The sequence below is a fragment of the Arvicola amphibius genome, chromosome 1 (genome assembly GCF_903992535.2).
Source record: "Arvicola amphibius chromosome 1, mArvAmp1.2, whole genome shotgun sequence".
NCBI classification, from domain to species: Eukaryota; Metazoa; Chordata; class Mammalia; order Rodentia; family Cricetidae; genus Arvicola; species Arvicola amphibius.
Genome location: NC_052047.1, coordinates 163,371,349 through 163,389,716, shown reverse-complemented (window position 1 = coordinate 163,389,716; position 18,368 = coordinate 163,371,349).

Here is an 18,368-nt window from a genome sequence, read left to right as displayed (position 1 = left end):
ACAATTAAATTACATATCCATCACCAATAAAAATATGTGTAAATTAATCTTCAAATTTGTGAGAAGGGAACAATAAATAACAACAAATAACAATAAATAACAACAAATAACTTTTGCAGTGTAGGCCATCTTGAAAGTTTGATTTCCAGAAATATCACACATGAAGTTTTTAAAATTAGTGGGGGTTTGTGATTACACTATTTCTACAACTGAGCAGCACTTTGGTGAATTCACTTTGCTAGATGAACTATTGTATAATACAGTAAAAAAAAAAAAAAAGGATTATGTTCTTTGCAACCGTGAGTGTTGCCCTCTACCTGGTAATCAATAAATGTAATACCTCAGTTAGTCTGACATGATCATCTTGACTAGGCCTAATATTCGAGCCAGCAACTTAAATGACGTTTGGTAAGCAATCTGGTTGAACAAGAGATAAAACCTACCTTTTGAGGATCCTGTCCTCAAACCTAACCTTTTTTACAGAAGCAACATTTCCAATAAATAGAAAATCAAAATCGTGTCAGAAGAAAAAAATGCATCAAGGAGAGCAGGAGTTAGTGGAAGGGAAGATTGATATCCATGATGGGCTATAATTAGAATTATTCTCATGCCACCATGAGTGTTTTGATGTTAACCTTTATACATTTTAATTCAAGATCCTCGGCCACAATCACTTTATCTTTCCTTTTAGCCCCTTAAAACGGTCAAAGTAAAATTCAAACTTGACCAATAACTAGTCATTAAATAGTTCTCAAAGACATTTGCAAATTAAAGCAATAGTAGGTAAAAAATTAATTTTTATAGTTATGAAATAAAGCAGTCAAAAGCAATTGTTTGGATAACAAACAAAGTCTCAGAATAACCGAATTGATTTTATTCTGTGTACAAATACCATGAATAATACCAAAATGAATTCCACATCATATTTTTCTTGCTTAGTTTAAGCCATGTAGCAGTTTGAAAATTGCTACATCTAAGTAGAGAAAATCGATCAAGAGGTAATTCAAAGCATGCCAAATAAAGCATAAACTGTGACCTATATACAACCATCCTAGTGATTAGTTCAGACCAAAATAAAAAAAAAAATTTTTTTGATGTGGTCTATGTTAAGTTTTAATTTTAATTATGTCTAAGTTAAGAAGTTTTAATATTCAAATATTGTAATTCACTTTCTCTATTGCATTCCACGATGAGTGGTTTCACATTCTTTTGTAGTCAAAAGAATGAGAAAATTAGGAACTCACTGCTAATGCACTAATAGAAATAATAACTGTACCCTTTTGTTTGCTCCAATCAGTTAGACTCTAAGCTTTATATCATGACGTACATTAAATACATCAGTTAGTTCACATCTACATTTTAGAGACAATTTCAAACTTTGGAACTAAGGTTAAACTTATTTTTTTGCCCTGTACTGAGTTAATTAAATAGTTCAGAATGTATCTTTCTTCTCCAAGAAATTAACAGTTTATAAACAATCACCCCAATTACCATATCACTTTATTTTAATAAATGCTTTGCAAGTCTGTACCTTTCTCATCACTGTAATACAACCTCAGGGCTCACTATCCATCTCCCCAGGGTAATCAGCAAGCAGGGCACTAAATGCGCTTTACAGGGAACGCTGCAATTCAGCCGAGTTTAACAGACATAATCCTCCTGCCAACTTCCTCTAAAGTTTGCTAACCACTCTCCGTCAAGATCAAGCCTGGAAGAAAGCCTTGGCATCCTGAACGGGAAACACCTCCTTTGATCTCCTACACAACTTAACAGCTGCATGGCCGCACACTTAAGAGAGAAACGTGAAACTCACCAGATTTGATTGCTTGGTTTTTCATTGGGCAGCCTTCACACAGATGAGCCTCAATGACTCCAGCTGTCTCCTCACTCCATTCTGCCAAAACCCGGAAGGTGCGACAGGTGCGGAGAGAACAGCAGCCAGCCGTGGTGTCCAGGAGGACTGAGTGTGAGGACAGCCAGCTCAGGGCAGTGCAGAGCAAGGAAGGGAGCCTGCTACAGGTTGCAGCGATTGGCTTCAGCAGCTGCTTCCCAGCTTTGCCTCCAGCAGGTGGTAAGTTTGCAGATGATGGCTAACTCTGTGCTCCTCTGGCTGACTCCCCCAGTGCCCCTATGTCAACTGAAGGGAGAGGAGAAATAAGATTAGTAGTGAATCTTTCATCTGGCCACATCAACTAACATGTAAAGCATGGGAAGTCAAGTCTTTGTGTCCTTCGTTTTTTTTTTTTTTTTTTTTTTTCTTGGTTTCCTTACTGGATGATAATTACCAACTTTACCCTACACTATCTGTGAAGCACATTGATTATTAATACTTGCATGAAACATTTCCTGACCCAGGTCCTATTTATAGCCGAAGTCTCCTTTGTTTACAGCGCCCTTGTGGGATCAGGAGGGAAGCTACCATTTACCCTGCGCAGCATGGGACTTGCCTCTCCAAGGCTCATTACTCGCAATAAATATGAAATGGCATGTTTCCAAAGGTAACCAAGCGATTGGTGGCTCCACTGTCCCTTCCCTTCTCATTCAGCCATGACTGAGCAGAGCAGTTAAGGTGAAGTAGAGTGGCTCCTGGTGGTGACGTCACCTCCAACGTGGCCCCCTTACCTGGGGAACGTGCTGGCCCTCTCTAGAGACACTCAGGTTTACTCGTTTCTCCAAACCATGTCGAGCTCTAGAAATAGTCAGGAGCCCAGGCAACCTAAAAGTGTTTCAAGACTGTAACAATGCTCATTTCTTCACCTTCAGAGTTCGTTGTGTCTTTCTTTTCTGTTTTAGGATGAAATTGCCATTGGGTATTGAAAATCTGGAGAAGGGCTTTCTCAAGCACTTCCCTCAACTGCTTCTGACACTCATGATTCCTTACTCTGAAACTGAGGATGCTGTTTGGAGGACTATGCAGCAATGGCAAAAATAAATATATAAATTAAATGCCTGCCCACTTAAAAGAACATGGTAATAATATATAACGTATTTGGTGTGGCTCAAAGTCCTATAGCGCTTAGCACACATTCACTCAAAGAGGCTCTCACTTCCCATATTAGGTCACTGAAGCCCCAAATGTTTTGTGACTTAATTGATGCCCCAGAGTAAATTCACTGGTACCCGGAGAAGTCCCCAAGTTCCCTGTGCCTAGAGCAATGTTCTTTTGGCAATGCCTTTCTACTGTGTATTTGATGTAGGGTTCCCCTCTGTATGCTGTGAATACCATTGGTTAATAAAGAATCTGCTTTGGGTCAATTGCAGTGCAGAATAGAGCAAGACAGGAATTCCAAGCAGATAAAAGAGGAAAGAAGGTGGAGTCAGAGACACCATTTAGCTGCCATAGGAGAAAGACTGGTAAACTATGAGCCTCGTGGTAAAATATAAAATAATAGAAATGTGTTAATTTAAGATGTAAGAGCTAGCTAGAAATACACTTAAGCTGTTGGCCAAACAGTATTGCAATTAATGTAGTTTCTGTGTGATTATTTTAGGTCTGGGCAGCTGGGAAATGAACAAGTGGACTCCGCCAACATGTATTGTTATATTTGTTTTACATGGTGTATAAACTCATCCTCACAGGCCCAGTGTCTTAAAACAACACTCATTTGTTCCTCTCTCCTACTTTCAGGAGCCAGGATCCCAGTAGACCCACTGCTCATAGCCTCACCCGATTACCATCCCTTCATAGAGCTCAGGATCTTTTCACAAACCCATGTGGCTGCTGGCAGGATTTCACTCTTACAACTGTGGAACTGAGGACACTGGTTTTCTTGCTTATTGTCAGTCAGCAACCACTCTCAACTAGTAGGGCCATCCACAGTTCCTCACCATGTGATCCTGCCATACCATGGAGGCTTGCTCTTTCACACAGCCAACAGAACAATCTAATCACATCAACACATCATCTTGGCCACAATCTAAAAAGGTTTGTGATATATATACATACACACACAGACACACACACACATTTTGCCAACATTCTGGAATATGAGATTGTCCAAGACCATAAATAATTATACCTAAATTACAACATAAGACACTAAAATATGGGTTGTAACAGCCACCTCTTCTCAACGGCAAATGCTAAATGACCTGTGTTGCTCGTTTCTGTTTAGGAGCTGTTTAAGTTGTTGGAGCTTTTTCCCTTCCTTTTATTATCCTGAGGCTATAAGACATTTTTATTTGTGTTGCTCTGCTTATTTCTTTATCATTCAGACCAAGAAAACTTTGGCTATGGTCTAGCAGAGGTCCAAAGCTACCTTATCTAAAACACAAGGCCGTTCCCAAAGCCAACTCCTCCTTTGATGCCATACAAGAGAAGTACCCAGATGCTTTCCAAATGGGTAGCCCTGAGTTTTGACCATGGTTCAGCTGTTCACCAGCTATGCAATAATGAAGTGATTGAAGTTTCTTCACCTATAAAATGTAGATGAAAAGCCTATCAATAGACATATACTCACAGGGCCTCAGGCAGCATTGCATAAAACTTTTTTTTTTTAATCAGGAAAGCATTTAGCTTTACTAATACAAGATTTATTGACATAATTTTTAACTTCAATAAATGGAAGGCTATAAATAATAGTTACACTGTTTTTTTTTTTTAAGCCAGTGTTAATCTCTTTGAGCCCTGACTCTGTCAGATTTGTGTTCTGGTGAAATTGGGGTCTTTAATTGATAAAATATTTGACAGTTCATATGCACCTCTCTTTCTTATTGGTTGGTCATTCTACATGAGCTTAGGATGCCTGTAGGCCAGGTCTAAGCTTTGGGTTGTAATCATTGTTTTGTGCTTCAAGGTAACACATTCCAAAACCTTTTCACATTACAGAACTTCTTTGAATATAACACAAACCCAGCATAAGTTATTATTACAAAAGTAGGAGAATATATTTTAAATCAAATGTTCTTCCTTGCCCAACCTGACCCTCCTCCCTTCTTTTTTAAATTTTGTGTTATTTTTTTATTGAAAATAGTTATTTCATACAATATATTCTATTACAGTTTCCCCTCTCCCTATCCTTCCAGTTCTTCGCCACCTCCCCTCCCATCTGAATCCACACTCTTCCTGTCCCTCATTAGATAACAAACAAACATTTAAAAAATGATAAAGACCATGTGGACCTTAGGAGTCTCAGAGACACACTCAGGAATGGCACTGAGTCAGCAGCTAAGGCTCCTTCCTAAAGGCCAAGAAAATGTGTGAACCTCCAAGACATGGTCTGAGATAACAGGTATGTACAGTATAAGACTCTTCATGTCAAAGGCATAGCAGGACCTTGTTCTACTAGGAGCACCAACTGATGCCATGTAACCAGGCAGGTGCCAAGAGAGGAACCCCCATGGCTAGGCAAAAAAAAGTGGGACCCACGTGTCTAAAAACAGCCACAAGAGTACAGTTCCATCCCTCATAGCAAGAGAAACGTCAACCACACCCATTGTCTGTCCTGTCCAACAAAAAGAAGCATTCTATTCTCTTCCAAAGAGACCCATAACATGAAAGATTAAGTTGAAAACTAGAAAATTCTCACTGTCCTATTTGAAAAGACAAATAATAATGAATAATCATGTTCTCCTTAAGCACATATAAGACATGATGTGAATATATGTATTATATTAAACTGGGTTTCCTAGTAGGTACCATTTCTAATGGTATCTTTAAGGAATATATGAAAATTGAACAAAGCTTGTGTTTCCTCCTTTTTGGTATGATTCCTAAACAGATGACTACCTTTTAAATACCTATTGATGTAATATATAGAATCATATAATAATCGTATATATATGCCAAGCTCTTGAGTAGATCCTGGACCTCCAATGATTGTGTAAAAGCTGATGGATTTTACAATGGAGGAAGAAAGTTATTGAAGTGCTTTGCGGTTCAATGCAGTGTGTTTAATAATGAGAGATCTGTTTATAGAGTGTAGAGGCCACCAAAGAAGTTTTAGGGACACTAGAAAGTTTTATAAAGTAAATGAGCCCTCAGGCAAGCTCTGAAGGGAAAATTAGCCTCTTGGTAGAGAGGGACTTGACTCTGGCAGTGAAGACAGCAGGTACACTGACTGAAGCTGTCCATAAACGTGGACTGTAGGTAGATCGAGAAGCTACTTGGTTTGGCTGTGGTGTGTATGTCTACTTCAGATTTGTCTTCCTTTCGAGCAACAGCCTTGAGATGAGTCACTAAAAGCTGCAAGTGTCATTCTCCAGGATCCAAAAATGTCACCCTGCATTTCTTAGGGAAGACATCCATGCTTTGTGTGTTGTCCCCATTCTCACATCTTGACTAGCCTTGCACCTCTGCAATGCTTGGTTAAAAATGGGATGATAATGGGCAGGAAATCATCCACCAAGACATTCCAGAATTAACGCCCCCGGGCACGATCTATAAATATGACTGTGAGTAATGATATGAATGGTGCCTAACGTCACACTTTATTAGTTTACTCAATGTCTTAGTAATTTTCCTAGCTTCTATAGATAGATAGATAGATGATAGATAGATAGATAGATAGATAGATAGATAGATAGATAGATAGATAGATAGAAAGATAGATAGATGATAGATAGATAGATGATAGATAGATAGATAGATAGATAGATAGATAGATAGATAGATAGATGCTCCCCTATTCTGTTAATTAAAGTAGTTAGGTCACAGCGAGTGCAAAACATCAAAAAGGACTATAGCACAGCCTAATGGCCAACCTGTGGACTGTGTCAATCTTGGCCTCATATGGTTTCAAACTGATACCAGGAAGCCCTGCTCTAGCCTCCTTGTTTTATGATCTCCTGCAGTAGCTCTGCAGGTTCACACACTCTGGTTTGTTCTATGACGTCTTAAGCAAGGTGCTTCGTGCAGACCTGAGGCCTCAGGTACAATGCCTGATTGCCCTTTCTATGCTCATCAGTCCACCCCATTAAATGACTTCCAGGAAAGGAACTGGGAATGAGGGTAAAGCGGGCAGAATTTGGGTAGAGAAGGACACTGGGCTCTCCTCTTAGCAGCCCTCTGCTCGTGCAGCCTTTCTGACACAACTTAGTACTCTAGCAACTGCACAACAACGAGCGAACCTAGCTTTCCTCAGGTATTCCTCCGCCTGGCCCTTCAATGTCCCCTCCTCCCATTGTCCTCTAAAGTAAGCATGCATGACATGGAAATCAGCTTCTCACATGGTTTCCAGGCTTCAAGTTGTGTGTAGCTGTGGGTTAAATTATGACTCCCACAAAGGATATGTTTAGATGCTATTACACGGTGCAAATATGGTAAAGACCTAGTTTCCCCTTCAGAGCGTTGAAGAGCAACTTTGCTCAAAAGTTAACTTTTGGTAGAGGTAATCAAGATGGGGTTCTCTAGCGTGTGTCCTAATCTAATATGGCCATCAGATTTGTATAAAAGAGGGGTCATTTGAACACAGAGACATTCATGTACATAGAAAGAACATCCGGTGACAGAAAAGGCAACCTGGCAAGTTCCTTCCACAAACTGAGGAATGCCAAGGGTTGCCAGCAAATCACCAGAAGCTGAGTGAGCTAGAATAAGGGGGCTCTCCCTCACAGCCCCCCAAAGAAGCTATTCCTTCCAACACCTTGCTCTTGGGCTCCAGGCTGCAGAATGACAGCAGCAACTTTCTGGAAAACTCTTCAGCTTGTGGCACTTCCTTTGGGTGATTGCCTTCCCCGAGATGACTTGTTTATAATTAGTAGACGGTGGCAGAAGTGGCAGGCTTTGTTGCTGCAGAAGGAGAAGGACAAGCCCCTGGTTTCAGTGTCTCTTTAGTTTGCACACTGGGGGAGCCAGCTGACATGACACCAATGCTACCCTATGGAGACGGCCCACATGGGGTGACACAGCAAAGCCAACCAGCCTAAGGGATCAGGATCCTCCAGTCTAGACAAGCACTCACAGGTGAGACTGCAGCCCCAGTCAACTCTGGGACTTCATGCCACCCATGTCCGTGTCCTTGACCCTCAGAAACATATAGCCCTTTGCTCTCCTAAGCCACGGAGTTTGTGGGCAGTTCCTACACCACAATAGATAACTAATACAAGGTTGTTCCTTCATAATTGTCTTAATCATAAGAATGCCTGCTTTTGTTTTCCAGTTTCCATCATCTATGCAACCAGTCTTGCATAAAAATCTCCTGTCTTTTGAGCTCAGAGGTGTTACTGTTTTGGAGTCTTGCCTGATACTTACTCACCGGTGTCATATACTCTGAAGAACAAAGATAGCCATGCGACCAACGGCGTCCGTATACACTTCATGTAAACAAGCTTCAAGTTGAGCATTTAATAAAACCCTCCAAGTAGAACAAAGCAAATCTTTGTCCTCCATACAGACAGTAGCATGAACTCAAGAAAGGTTTACTGATTTCCACCCCTCTGTCAGAAAAAATCCTTAAATAACAGCCACATGAAAGACTCACTATTTTCTAATGTCATACCAACATTTCAGGCTCTTAGATACAGAATGAAGCCCACATGTATTATTTATGTGCTGTCACATTTATGTATGGTCATTAATAATAAGCTGACATTCCACTAAGTTAATTCTGGATTCCAGAGAGGCATGGGGGAGAGTTACATCTTAATGACAACAGTAACCCCTTTATTTAGGAGATGGTCATTTCTACTCAGTGGGCTTCTCAACCGATTTGAAATAGAGACCTGTATAAAGGGAACTCGTCCATCCATGATCACCCTCACTTATTTCCAGGCTCTCAACCCATAATGGACAAAGAAAATCTGGTGCATATAAAAATTGTGGTTGTTTATTGTCACAATGAAGGATGAAGTTATATGTTCACTGGAAAAATGAATGCAATGGGAAATAGTCAAATTAGAAATGAAGTCAGTATCAGAAGGACAAATACCATATTTTCTCTCATTTGTGGGTCCTATATTTTAGAGACATATTATCATAAGTGACATGAGAGTAGAAGTGGAACTGTCTAGAGCAATTAAGGAAAATAACGGAGGAGGAGAGAAGGCAGGGTAGAGCAGTGGGTGGATATTATCACAGGAGAATACACAATTGTATGAAAATTCTTATGAACACAGTATCGGGTGTATAGATATATACAATTAAGTTTAAAAATAGATTAATTCAATCAGTGTGATGGATAATCTTGCTTATCAACTTGACACTCTTGGGAAGAGGAAACCTCAATTAAGGAATTACCTCCACCAGGTTGTGGCATGTTTGGCAGCATTTTCTTTATTGCTAATTGATGTGGGAAGGCCCAGCCCACTGTGGGTAATGCCTTCTGGAACAGATGGGCCTGGCTGTACCAGAAAGATAGAAAAGCAAGCCAGTAAACTTCATTCCTTCCATGGTCTTTGCTTTAGCTCCTACCTTCTAGTTCCTGCCTTGACTTTCCTTCCTGATGAACTGCAACCTGGTAGTCAAATAAACCCCTCCTTTCTAAATTGGTTTTGGTCAGCTTTTTCTTTAAGTCACAGAATTAGGAAAACAAACTAGAATAGTTAATAACAATTACACCTCTATACATTGAAAAGTTCTGTAATCTTTTGGGCAAAATATAAATATTTTCATTTTTTCCCTGATTTATTTCTCAGCATGCTTAGTATTGGTATACAGAAAACTACTGATTTTTGTGTATTAATTTTGAACATCACCAGTTTGCCGAGAGCAAGTATCAGATCCAATCGTTTTCAGGTAGAGTCTTCACGGTCTCTCATGTCATCTGCAAACAGAAAGGATGTCTTGGCTTCTTCCTTTCCTACTTGTATCCTAATTGTTATCTTCTTCTCTTTATTTAAGGCTGTAAGTATTGTATTGAATATTAGTAGAGAAATAGATACACTATAAAAGTACAGTAATTATCGAACAAAGAAACCAATCATTCCTTAAATGACAATCATTATAGGAATTGAAGGAACACTGACAGTACTATAGGCATTAATGCATTAGTTAGTCTGGGTGTGAGTGGGAAGGGGAAAAGCAGAATAAAACCAATTAGTATTGGGTGACAGGAAAAGGTAAAGAAGAGAAAAGTAAATGCCAAGGGACAAGTGAGGGAAGTTTGGGACTAAAACATAATAAGATGGGACATAAGGAAATGTATCCAGCTAACCTACAATAATATCCCCACCACCACACCCAGTTCTTGAGACTTAAACATGGAAAATACTACAAAATCCAGACCAGCCCATGTTCATTTGGAAAGACTAGCAAGCAAAAAATGAAAAAGAAAATTAAAGAGGTGAAAAAGTTTAAATAGAAGAGGAGGAAGAAGAGGGGGACATACAAATGATGACAGTCGAGGCCAAGCTGGCCTGCTAAACTGAAACTGATTATTAAATAAAAGAATAGACGCCAGGCGGTGGTGGCGCACAGCCTTTAATCCCAGCACTGCGGGGAGGCAGAGGCAGGCGGATCTCTTGTGAGTTTCGAGACCAGCCTGGTCTACAAGAGCTAGGTCCAGGACAGGCTCCAAAGCTACAGAGAAACCCTGTCTCGAAAAGTAAAAAAAAAAAAAAAAAAAAAAAAAAAAAAAAAAAAAAAAAAAAAAAGAAAAAAAAAAAAAAAAAAAAGCTAGATGTGAAGAGGAGAGGGTGACTTTCAGTTCCAGGTGCCTTCCTCTCCAGTGATTCAGGATCAGTGTCCTCACTCTGAAAGCCTCAGCAAAGGTGATGCCCATCATTCTTGCTCATGTTCCCCATCTCCTTTGTGGATGCCAGAGATAAAAATGACTTGGTCCACATTCATCCCCCAAAGATTACCATTCCTAGTCCAGCCTATGGCTATGTGCCAACACAGATCACCTCAGAAGAGGGTCACAGAATACCCTATTCACTCTTTACCAGTATTCCCAAACAAAACAAAACAGAACTCGTGGATTTTAACCAATAAGCCATTTTCTTTATATTTTGGATGTCAAGCAAATTCAATATGCTCTTGTGCACTGTAGATCCATGTATAACCATTAAAGCGAGAAACACACCCTAGAAACGAAGATATGAAAAAACAAGAGAAATGTAAAACATCTTTCGCATCACTAAGTTGAAAAGGCATCGTTCCTTTCATGTCCTTTAGTTCTTACTATGCATTGTGCATATAATAAAGAAGACCAAGAAAATCTCAATATAGGAAGATTAAAAGTGAATTTAAGGATATCTATGTTTAGGATCTTTGGTTATCTAAGCTTTTCCCATATGTGGAAGACAAAGGGAAGCTTGTGGGTATTTAAGTGATGGAGAGCAACTCGGCCTGTGCATTTAGCCTTCTGTGGAGCAAGAACTACAACGTATGCAAAAGCAATTACAACGCTGCTTCAGGGAAGCTGCAGGAGGGTAGATGAGGCTAGACTACCCCTAAGCGTATTCCTTATCCATCTCAGGAGCAACGCTACAAGAAACAAGAGAAATTCTCATCTCTAAGATCCATACTGTCTCCAGTGAGAATTACTGTGTGTTCCCAGAACACACAACACAGCCACACCAAATGAAGCATGGTCTTGGGGATCAGGCCTTCTATACTCCTAATCTGCATGACGTCAGTTTGTCATGTCTATCCTTGAGCAACTTCAGTCAATTACAGTTCCTTCATCTGTATGTAGTTATAATGATAGTAAACTCACTTTATATAGTACATAATTGGTAATTAATTTTCATTGCTGAAACCTGTTGTCTGTTTGACAAAAATTATTTTCCAAAATAAATTTTAAAAAGGAAAGACAAAGAGTCTGATTGACTTTCCTTTTCTCCAGTATGTAAATATCATCGTATACTTGTTCATTTCTATTAACATATATGTGTGTATATATATATATATGCATATAATTAATAGTAAATTTTTAAAATATAAACTTACAAGTTTAAAACCATATATGGGTTTATGGGGGTGCATGCCTTTAATCCCATCACTTGGAGGCAGAAGCAGGCACATTCTGTGAGTTCGAAGCCAACCTGAACTTCACAACAGCAAGGATGACACAGAGAAATCTTACCTCCAAAAAATAAATGGATGGATGGATAGATAGATAGATAGATAGATAGATGATAGATAGATAGATAGATAGATAGATGATAAATAGATAGATAGATGAGAGATAGATAGATAGATAGATAGATAGATAGATAGATAGATGATAAATAGATAGATAGATGAGAGATAGATAGATAGATAGATAGATAGATAGATAGATAGATAGATAGATAGATCATATGTAAATTTAAAGTAAGTTGAATACTTAAATCCTTTTTTGAGTAAGAACAAAAGTAGTGAGGAAGTGAAGAGCATCTTCCCTCATCATAGTATTATGTGGCATGATAATCAAGCAATGCCACTCCACAGACATTGCCCCTGATAAAGAAATGAAGATTGATACGTGAGTTCCATTTGTCTTACCAAGATATCAGTTCTTTTTTCATTATTTTTTTACCAACCAGTTTCCCCTCCCTCCTCTCTTCCCATTCCCACCCTGCCTCTGTTCTACCCCCTCATCTATTCCCCCTCTGTCTCCATTAGATATGGTAAGGCCTCCCATGGGAATCACTAAAGCAGGACATACCAAGTAGAGGCAGAACTAAGCTCCTCCCCGCTGCATCCCTCAACAAGGGATCCCACCATAGGGAATAGGTTCCAAAGACCCATCTCATATATCAGGTACAGGTCCTGGTCCTATTGCTAGGGGCCCCACAAAAGACCAAGCTACACAACTATCACCCAGATGCAAAGGGCTTAGGTCAGTCCCATGTTGGACTCCCTAGCTGTCTGTCCAGAGGTCCTTGAGCTCCCACATGCTCAGATCAGCTGTCTCTGTGTAAGTTTCATGTAGTATAGGCTGTCCTCCAAAAAAAAAAAAAAAAAAAAGCTGAGATTGACCTTGGACTTATCTTCCTCCTCCTTCTGGCTCTCAAGTGTCAGATCTGTAAGAATGCATCAGCACCCACCTGGCTTGTTATTCTTATTCAAATATATCTGAGAGTGTTCTTTAATTTCTTTAATTAAATGTCCACTCTCTGTGGTTATATACTCTATGACATATACCTTTAGAATCCTTTCCCAGTCTACCTAGCAAACATCTACGGGCAAATGAAAGCCTACAACCTCATCATTGGCTAAATTGAGTTAAAAATGGCTTCTTATCATAACAGTACAAATGCATGAGTGATTTCTATTTACTTAGTTTGAATAAAAGTTCTCACTGTCTCTCCTTTGCCTGCACACGAAGTGTGAGATTTGTAAGAAAATAGCGACTGGCGGAAAAAGGTAGAAGAAATGAGCTTGGCATCTCGTGCAAAGCCTGTATTTGGCCAATGTTCAATTCCATTTACTCCCCACCCCTTATTCATCTGGTACTAAGATGTGTGTTCTCTCATTTCAGGGGTAAGGAACCCAAAGCAAACAGAGGGATTGCTTGAGTCATGGCAAATGTTTTTTTTTTTTCCAAAGAAGATTTTATATGCCACAAACAAATGAGATTGAAAATGAGAAGGAAAGGACAAGGAAGGGATTGGAAACTGTGTTTTGAAACTGAAAAAGAAACAATGAATTAAATAATATGGATGATAGAAGTTACAGAGCAAGATATAAACACTGGCCAGGCTTATCGATATTGTATGTTCTTGATACTATGAATTGAAGTTATGCATACCTGAATAGGTAAGAACTGTGGGATCTTGGACTAAGACATTTTGCTTTTACTTTTTGTGTTGTTTTTGTGATGCTTGGGATGGAACCCAGGTATTCAAAGATGTGTGGATTGATATCCGGGTCTTCTATTCGGTTTCGTTGGTCCTCCTGTCCTTATGGCAATACCAGGCTGTTTTCAGTACTGTATCTCTGTAGTGGAGTTTGAAGTCAGGGATTGTGATGAAAGGACAACATATGTTTTATGTTTTTATTCAACATAACACTTTTATTCATCCGCTGAGAATCTCACATCATGCCCCAATCACACTCTCTTTGTATTCATTCCATGTCAGCTCCCCATCCTTATGACATCCCTCCCCCCAAAAGAGTAAAAATAAAATTAAGAATAAGAAAAAAGAAGAAAGTAAGTTCAATTTGTGTTAACTCTATACTCACTTGAGCATGGTCAAACTCTCAGTAGCCAGTCCCTTAAACAGAACTAAGTCCCTCATCTCCCACACCCCTACCTGAAGCCATGGGCTGTGGAGATCTACATTTCAGCATTCCCATCACACATTTTTGTTTGTTTGCTTATTTGTTTGTTTGTTTGGTTGGTTGGTTGGATTTTGGAGACAGGGTTTCTTTCTGTAGCCTTGGCTGTCCTGGAACTCACAGAGATGGAGATTGCCTTGAACTCATGAAGATCCACCTGCCTCTGTCTCCTGAGTGCTAGGGTTAAAGGCGTGTGTCACCGCTGCCTAGCTCCATCACACTTTTTAAGAGTTCTCTTCAGTGACTTCCTTACTAAGCTGATTCTTTTTGGTGTGAGAGAAGTTATGGAGGGTAGGGGTTCTCACAGAACCCTTCCATGTCCCCCCCTCTCAAAAGCGCTTCTGTAGCCATCCATATCAGAGCCAAAGTAGCCTCCTTGCTCTTCACAGTCAGTGGGAGCAAGGATAGCAAGCTTCTACATAGTTCTCTCAACAGTGCAGACCACAAACAGGGCCCCTGGCTCCAGCGGGACCAAGGACCCAGACAAGGCCCTTGGAGGCAGTTCAGCCACAGACACCAACATGGCCTTGGGTGGCAGCACAGGCCACTCAGATCAATATGGCCACCAGCTGCCGCATGGTCCTGAGACACCAATGGGGCCTTCGGTGAAAGCACAGGTCACAGTCATTGGCACAGATCCCAGCCACAATAGGACCATAGACCCAGTCATCGCTTCAGTGATAACATGGATCCAAATATCAACATAGCCTCACGTGTAGGACAGGCCACCCACGTCAATCTCTCTCTCTCTCTCTCTCTCTCTCTCTCTCTCTCTCTCACACACACACACACACACACACACACACACACACACACCTGGCAGCATGGCCTATGAGGACAAAGGACTCTTAAGAACAGGACTGACAAACCCCCACACACATTCCAAATCTCGACCACTACCCATTTTTCTTAGCTCATGAAGCTGAAAGTAGTGTTTGTACTTTTTGGTAGTTTAAAAGAAAAGGAGAAGAATTATTTTGTGACATATGATATTATATGTTTAGGTCCATAAATAAAGCATTATAGTAACACACCGTCTCGGTCATTTGTTTCCATGGCTACTTGGAAACCTAAAGGTGTCCTTGAGCAGCTATGATAGTGGTCACGGGAGTCTCAGAGCAGAAAACATCTATTTGTCACTCGGCCCTTGCTTATGCAACACTCATTTGAATACTCTGTCCTGTAGATCACGATATTTTATCAGATTGAGGGTTTTATCCATGCATATCCCCTCATCAATAAAGAGTGTTTCAGGAGATACACACAACTTTGAACACAGGCCTTTTTCCTTATAAGGAAAATTCAATACTAAAGAATATAGCTTAGTGATTTGTCTTGTCTACCTAGTACAAAAATGGCCAAATACCATACATGTCATCATTTTCCCCCTTACCAAAATGCCATTGTTTCTTTTGGTATCTCTCAAGTTCAACCATGTTGTCAGACATATATTCCATATGCAATCTGCTCTTGCATAATTATGTCCCTGTTTTTCAAATGCAACTTTTCTCCCTTCTGTTTTTGCAGAGGTAGGGATAGAACCCTGTGTTGCGGAATATTACCTTAACTAGGCAAAGATGTGTTACATTAGTTTATGATGAATTTGTTTAATTATGTAAAGACGTATTGCTATTTTACCTTGCCAGCCTAAGGCACTTGATTGGTCTAATTAAAAAGCCAAATTGCCAATAGCTAGGCAGTAGAGGGATAGGCAGGGCTGCCATGCAGAAAGAATAAGTCAGAGGAGAAATCTAGGCTTGAAAAGAGAGAGTGAGAGAGGAAAGAATGAGAGAGAAAGAGAGGGAAACATCCGGGGCCAGCCAGACAAACACAGAGTAGGACATACGGAATGAAAGATAAAAGCCCCGAGGCAAAACATAGATGAAGAAAAAGAGGTTAATTTAAGATATATAAGAGCTAGTGGGGCAAGCATAAGCTAAGGCTGAGCTTTCATGACTTATACTAAGTCTCTGTGTCATGATTTGGGAGCTAGTTGGTGGCCCAGAAGAAAGCCTGCTACAGCCCACGGTCTCACACAGGCGAGGCAATTATTCCACCACTGAACTGTCCCTTCAGCCTTCACATGTTTTTCTGAGACATAGCACATCAGTTCCAGGTGATTCAGATGATAAGATTTCATAAAAGCCAATAATAGCAGATCATTGAAACTCTTTACCTGCTTGCCCATGTCTAAACTCCCACATGCTCCTTCCAAAGTCTAAATGCCTTCACATTTGATATGTCTGCTTTTCAAATCCGACTGTTTGTCATTAACAAAATCCCTTCACTCTCCCCTACTGTTGTAATACGGTTTTCCGGAATACCTAGCCTGCCCTGTGCCTGGCTCTTTATACTCTGCTTTGATTCCCTACCGACTGTGGCATTTCCCATGAGTTGTTTCTCCTCTAGAGCATAAACAACACACAGTATACACTAAAGATTATTGTTGCTCCTGGCTCCATTTATCTAACTCAGAACAAACGCCCAACTGCCTTGGTTAAAATTCAAGCCCCAAATGGGAACTCTAAAAACAGTACCTGCATTCTCTATTAAATTAAATGTTTGTAAAAACTCTCTTGGGATGGAGGTATAATTTGGGAGAAGGAATATAGTCTGGTGATACTTGAATCTCAAGTATTCAAATTACCAGATTTTAGAAAGGCAGGGTATATGTGATGTTTACCATGAATGTGGCATTTGCTGGTTATATGGATCCTGCTACAAGTGGATTTAATCCATCAGGAGCTGTGTTCCCTAAAATAAGAAAAACCAATTTCAGTGACATATGACATGGTACCTAGTAGATAACAGATTTTTTTAAAGTGCAAATATTATTGTGATGTTTTGTTATTTAAAAATTTGGTTTGGATATTATGCGACCTCAGAAATTGCCTGTGTTGAAAACTAGTTCCCAGTATTATAGATCCAACAGAGATGTGATTGCATCATGAGGGTTCTGACTTGATCTATAGATTAATCTCAGTGGATTCAGAATTTAATGGTATTATTGGAACTTTGTGGGAACCTTTAGAATTAGAGCCCATTTAGAGGAAGAGGGTCACTGGGGCATTCCCTGGAAGGATGGATCCTGCTCTGTCCCCTTCCTGTCTGTGGGCTTCTTGGGTGGCAGATGAAGAGAAGCTCCACCCAACCACACTCCCATGCAGAAAGCCTTCCTCCTTTAAATGGCCTCAGGGATTTGCTTCATCAACAACAGTGAGAACTAGCACTGGGGCATCCCAGTGTCCTAAAGCTAGTGCTCCGTTTCCACAGTTTACCTGTCTGAGAGAACCAGGCAGAGGCTTTGAAGAGTTGTATACACCAGACCTTAGTCAAAGACATAACAGGTTGTTGCATTGTTTGATGTTAGATAACCAGCTAAGGAGTAGACTTGAATTTCACATTATCTAGGCCAGAAAGGATTTTTGGCCTCCTGAGAAACATCTAAGACAGGGTTACCAACTGTCCCTAAGCAACCAGTGCTGTCCCAAGAAGGCACAGGAACATATAAATGTAGACAGTCATGTATTTGTGCCACTAATGCAAATTAGGAGTAATCAAAAATGAAGGGCGCAGGACACAATTCAACAAAGGAATCACAAAGCACCTGTGTGGCCTTGTGACCGCATTCGTAAGCCAGCATCTGAAAAGTAAATAGAATGAACTAGCCCTGGCTCCACACACAATGCCTCTCAGGGAAGAACCCAGCCACCCACAGCCTGGAAAAGCTGGTCTTTGTGGCTAGACTCACCAGCCAGCAATCAATTTGTCCAGGCATGGGCGACTAATTCAGGACTGACTGTTCATCTTATTCAAGCAGAAAGAAAGAAGTCACTGGGCCCAGACATCTATTTTGAAATTTTTGTTTGGGTTTGGGTTTTTAGTTAGTTTTTGCTGTGGTATGACTGGCTGATTTTTTGGCTTCTCTAAATCTAATTTTTTTTTTATTTTGATGGAATTTTCTGCCCTGTGAGATCCCAGTGAGAAGCATATACCTCTGCCTTAGTTAGAATCGAATTGCTGTCATAAAATGCCATGCTCCAAAGCAACCTGGGGAAGAAAGGATCTATTTCCTCTTACTACTCTCAGGTCACATTCCAGCACTGAGGGAAGGCAGGGTAGAAACTGAAGACAGGAACCTAGAGACATCAACCACTGCTTACTGGCTTGCTCTCCATGGCTTTATTGGCCTGGTTTTTAAAAAAAAAATACCATCCAGGAT